This window comes from Nematolebias whitei, chromosome 7 (genome assembly GCF_014905685.2).
Source record: "Nematolebias whitei isolate Nwh7 chromosome 7, NemWhi1, whole genome shotgun sequence".
Taxonomy (NCBI): Eukaryota; Metazoa; Chordata; class Actinopteri; order Cyprinodontiformes; family Rivulidae; genus Nematolebias; species Nematolebias whitei.
Window position 1 is genome coordinate 19,621,844 of NC_056504.1, and position 5,902 is coordinate 19,627,745.

Below are 5,902 nucleotides of genomic sequence, written 5' to 3' on the forward strand. Positions count from 1 at the left end.
ATTTTAACAAATGTGCTGAAATAGCCATGACATACAATATAAATGTTGTCTAAAATCAGTTTCTGTAGACTCTTCAGCTTACCTAACACTGTTCATTCTGCATTTTGACATGCCATTAATTAGGTGGCAAGGATGTCCTAATTAATTTCATGTCAAAATGCATACAATGAACATTATTAGGTAAGCTGAAGAGTCTCCAGAAACTGATTTTGGACACCATTTATATTGTTGCCCACATATTACTGAATGTATCAAACTACCAAAGATTGAGTAAACCATTGACTGACTAGACATGATGATTTGCTGGACTGACACATTCATCAACCCAACTATCATCGTCATGACCAGTGATGTCGTCAAGGTATCTCACAGTAGATATTCAGAACACATACATTCAATTAGTAATGTTTGTTTGCAAAAACAGTGAATGGTGGTGTGCAAAAGTGTAGAGGTTTATTATTACCAACTGCAGCATTCTGTCACACCAGAATGATATTTTTAAGATATAATGGTTTTAGTATAATCATTAAAGAACATTGCGGAAAAGCCCCTTGTCCTAACTAACGATTAGTCTAGCCTGGAGGAAGATTTATGTCAGATGTCACGGCTGATACTATTGATGACTGTTTGACAGAACATCACTTTAGAAGATCAGACTATCCCTTTAAAGTTTGCCACTGACATGATCAGGATAAAGTAAATCAGACCAAGAAAATTGCTTCATATGTGTTTGTGTTTAGAGGATACTATATGTGTGCATGCGCAGAACCACTTCTGAAGGGCTCTGGTTCCTGTCTACACAGCTCCAAGGCAATTTTTTTTAATCTGTACTTTGGAAAGTGTTTTTTTTTTATTTTATTTTTTTATTATATATGTATATATATATATATATATTGTTTTTTTTTTCTTACAAAATAACATAGTGTGTGAATGGTAACTTAGAAAGTGTCTGTGTTGAAAAATGTTGAACTGGTGGAGACTGCCATGCTTTATTTTATTATTAATCAAAATAACTAATTTCTAATGGGGAAAAAAAAATCACAATTAGGTAGTAAAACACACAAATAGGTACATTTATGGCAGAAAGCTTTGCTGACGTTTTATACATCACTATGACATTTTTGTCTTGTAGCTGGTGTTACCTAGAATGTAAGACATTTTTGCAAAGCTGTAAATTAGACTTTGCTTTTTCATTGAGAACTGACGCAGTGGGCTTTTGAATGAGAACCGGTACTCGAGGAGTTGGGAGTGAGAATAGGAAGTTGTAGATTGTGATTGATCTGGCATTGAAAATACCTTCTTTTTTGTTGTTGTTGTTGTCGTTATGAAAATGACAATATAAAACATGAATGAAGGATTCATATTAGCTCTCAAAGTTTTTCTTAGGTAGCGGTGTTGATGCTTCACAAGCATTTATAATTACCCTAAATTTTGAAACTCAACTCTGCTGCATTAAATATCACATTTGTAGTTTTGAGTGTTGGACTGGCAAACAAAATTATTTAGTTCTAAACATGTTTGATGTAATTTGCTTGATTGTGTTCCACAAGACTTTGTAATAAATGTAGATGAAGGAAAAGGGTTTGTTTGTGTGTTTAAAAATGAAAAATCAGCTCTAGGCCTGTCGAAATAAACAATAAATCAAGTAATCGCATGATAAATGAAAATTATCGACCTCATTTTCATTTATCGGCTTTATCGTTTCTTTGTGTCTCTTTGTACTGAAGACACTGGATGACAAAAGGCTCAACTCCGGTGTCTTTCACTGACCCCTCCCTTTCTCTTTTCTCTTTAAAATCCATTTTAACCGTCCAAAATCACATTTTTGGATTGTTAAAAGCAGCTAAGCTGAGAAGCTAAGCTACGAGCTAAGCCAACAGGCCGACCTCGGGAAAAAAACCTCTGTCATGTCGAAGCTCCAAAATTCACAGTTGAAACTCATGCTTTTGTGGAAAAAGGTTTTCTCTGCAAAAAGAAGCTGAGAACTTGTTTACTGATTTTTTTATTAAAAGCTTTGTATAGCACGGTGGTGCAACTGTTAGAGCTGCTGCCTCTCAGTGAGCAGGTCCCTGGTTCAAATCCCGGTCCGGGGGCCTTTCTGGGTGGAGTTTGCATGTTCTCTTTGTGCATGCGTGGGTTTTCTCTGGGTACTCAGGTTTCCTCCCACAGACCAAAAACATGCATGTTAGTGTTAAGATATTTTTGGACTGGTCCTATGGTTTTGATCTGCTCAGAGACGGGATTATGCTAGCCATCAGCTCTGGCATCTTATTTGACCTGAGGCTGCCAGGTCACACGCTATAGCCTGTAGGCATCTCCCGTCAACATATAAGAAGTAATGTACATTCAACCAGAGGAAAGTGATTAATTGCTTGCTTATCTGGTGGTATTGAACTCAGAGTTTATTCGAGGGAACCCCTTTGGGGTCCCTCGACCATGGGGAGTTGTTAAGATATTTTTGGACTGGTCCTATGGTTTTGATCTGCTCAGAGATGGGATTATAATGAAAATATGACCCGGTTCTGACTGGGTTAAACTGGGCCAGCAGCTCTAAGAGAGTCTCTCTGGGATTTCAATATCAGTCAAAGAACAAAGTTTAATCTGCTTGCCACATCATGATGAAAGGCTTTTGAAGCACCATCTATTTCCTAACACATCAGAACCACATAAGATCCATTGAGATCACACTTAGTCACGCCCCCTCATACATGGACAAGTTGAGCTCCACTTCTGCGAAGGAGGAGTCCAGGACCATATAAATGAGTAATGACACGGGACATCGGGGTCCTTCTGGGTTTGTGAACGCGTCATGGACCAGAGAGACCAGCGCTGTAAAAATGTAACCTTTTCCTGCCTTTTTTAAATATAATTGATAAAACTTAATTGACATTTCCTTGATTTATTGATAATGAGAGTTGTCAATTCTGAGGGAGATTTGAGCCAGGGGAAAAGACGTGAGCTGGAGGTGGTTTCCGGGGCCGGTGGCCCACAGCAAGCTCCTGTCTTTAACATTAGGTTGATTGGTAACTCTAAATTGATCCTAGGTGTGAGTGAGAGAGTGGATGGTTGTTTGTCTTGTTTGTCTCTATGTGGCCCTGTGATGGACTTGTGACCTGTCTAGGGTGTACCCCGCCCCTCGCACAGTGATTGCTGGACATGGGCACTGGCGACCCCGTGACCCAAAATGGAGAAGAGGGTAAAAGATAATGGATGGATGGATGAAGGTTTGTGTGACAAATGCTATGCTAAAGAGCTCAAACCACACAGAGCCTCCGCCATTTTGAGAACCGCCCATGTCAGCCCATGTCACGTCAAGGGGCCGCCCTCACATTTTTCTTAAAGAGACACGCTGCTCGCTCCCTCACTATCCATCATTCCATTCAAACAGTCTTATACTGCCATCCGGTGGTCGAAAATAGGTACTACACGCAAAACATATTAACAAACATTTCTTCTTAAATTTGACAGTAATTACTAATTATTGTCAAATTTCAAACAATATTATCGTTTATCACAATAATTTCTGAGACAATTAATCGCCAAGCAAAATTTGTTATCATGACAGGCCTAATCAGCTCAAGAAGCTACTCACAAGCAAACTGGACTTTTGCCTTCCTGCTGATGATGGTTCCGAATGCATTGGTCGCAATGCATTGATACATTCCCCCGTGATTGATGAAGTGAGGGTTATTGATCAGCAGGTTCCCCTCTACAAGGCTGTAGTTTGGATCTGAGTCTGTGTCTACATCTCTTCCATCCACCTGCCACCTGTTCAAAACACACAATAGGCTTATTCAGCACAGACTGGATGAATGTCACTTTTTATCATCCGGATAAATTAAAAAACTCTTAAAACTTCAATGTGCTGATGTCTTTACTCTTTCTCTACTTTCCATGTTTGTTTGTGTTTCATCAATGACAACTGGTTCTCAAATATTCAACTGGTAAATTAAAGGTCAAATAAATACAAAAAACTGTAATTATTTCTATAATTAACAAGTTTTCTTAAGCCCCTTATCCACAGGGCCTTTTGGTGCTCCTATGTAACTAGTTCGAGACGACTGCGTAGTGTCTCCATGGTGCTTTCAGCGGTGGAACCCGCACGATTTTTGGGACATACTTCTCTGGGGTCCCAGGTCTGGTTCTTGTTTGGTCCAGATGTGACGTCAGCGCACTGTCGGTCACTGATTGGTCAGGGGGGAGGAGTCACTGGATCTTTCAGAAACTTTTCAAAACACCGATCCGCCATTTGCAATTTCTCGGACCGGAGTAGCAGCTGGACTTATTTTAAAGATTTAAAAACAATAATGACAACACTGTGGCCTAATGCTGAAGTGCTGGTGTTTTTTTTTGTGCTTGCTGGCTGACGACAAAATTCAGAGCGAGCTAGATGGAGCTCCGCCGGTCTACCTGGGTCCTCTCCACCGCAGTGTCAGAGCTGTGCAGGGCGTCATCTCCTCAAGCTAAAATTTATCTGTGGAAGTAAGTAAAAAACGATATTTTCTGTTACATTTTTTTGAGTTGAAAACTGCATAAATGGTGAAAGTCTGTTTTCTTCGAGGGAAGCTAACTGACCGTAGTTAGCATGTAACTTCGTATAGCTTCTCATACTGTTATATATCGCCGGGATATGAATTTTATGTCATAACAAACATCCCAGTCGGATGTTAGATACAGTAGGAATGAGTGACAGACCGACCGTCCGGCAAAAAAAAAAAAAAAAAAAAAAAACGCGACTACTGCTGTGTTCTGTTCAGCTAGCATACATCTGTAGATGAACATATGCTGTGATATATTCATAAATTAAATGGATTCATTCATTTTTTCTGGACTGAATAATGTCGTGCATTGAATTTAATAAAATGTATCGTGAGACGTTAATTTTCTTTGACCCATCAAAATGAATGCGGTCATTTATTTATAGAATCAAAGTTTAACATCACACATTTACATTAATTTGGCAAATTGAAAAATAACAACATGGCTAATTTAGCAAGCTGTACAATTTGATTAACCATACGGCGATGGTTGAAAACCTTGCTTCACAACAGACATTTCTGGAAATATCTGGAATGATTTGCTAGCAGATAGAAGAGTTTAAAGATGGAAATTGAAGTTTAAGTTGAGAGAGATGGGTGAGGGAATTTGTCTGTTATAACCAGAACAACACGCTCCTTCTGGGCCCAGCTTTCCTCGGTACACTTTGCGGTTGAAGATCGACTTTTTACCTTTCTGAAGATATGTCAGTTCCGGCGTAAAGTTCCACTTCAAGCCACTTTTCAGTGTCTCCGTAAGGATAGTAGGGAACCGTTCGGAGTCGTGAGGTCATCCAGAACAGACTTCAATAGTTCCTCTGAACTTCTCTCGTCCAGCTTAGTTGCAGATGTCCTGAGCATGCTGCATTCCAGCATTCTCTCAGCGTTCTCCTGAACTCCTCAGAACTTCTCAGAACTTTCTCCGCACTCTGAGTTTCAGAACTACTGTGAACTAGGAAGTGTTGCACCTTTTAAAAAAGGTCACTTCCGGTTCATTTGAGAACTTTCTGATTGGTCGATGACCAGACAGAGGTGTGTTTTTGTGATGTAAGAGGTTATTAAAAGTCAAGGAAAAAGATTAAGATTGTTTAAGAACAGACAGAAGATTGCTATGAAAATTCCAGACTTCGTGGAGTCAGTTCTCTAGTATCTTTCTGTAAAAGTTAAACATGACATTTCTTTTCAGTAAACTTGCAGTTGACCGAAACTTGACCTTTGACCAACTTACACTTTGCTCATTGAAGACAGAAAATCAGACAATGCATCATTAACCTGATTTCTACTTTGAAAGAGGATAAAAATCACTAATACTGTTTCACCGTTGATTTAAATGAGTAGTTCACTTCAACATTTAAAAATGGTTTGAA

The 5,902-nt window shown here is 39.2% G+C and overlaps 1 protein-coding gene across 1 annotated transcript in view; it reads left to right on the forward strand.

Moving 5' to 3' along the window:
• Positions 1–5,902, forward strand: part of LOC119412169 (contactin-4) — a 178,078-nt gene that overhangs the window by 35,659 nt on the left and 136,517 nt on the right. The window lies entirely within an intron of this gene.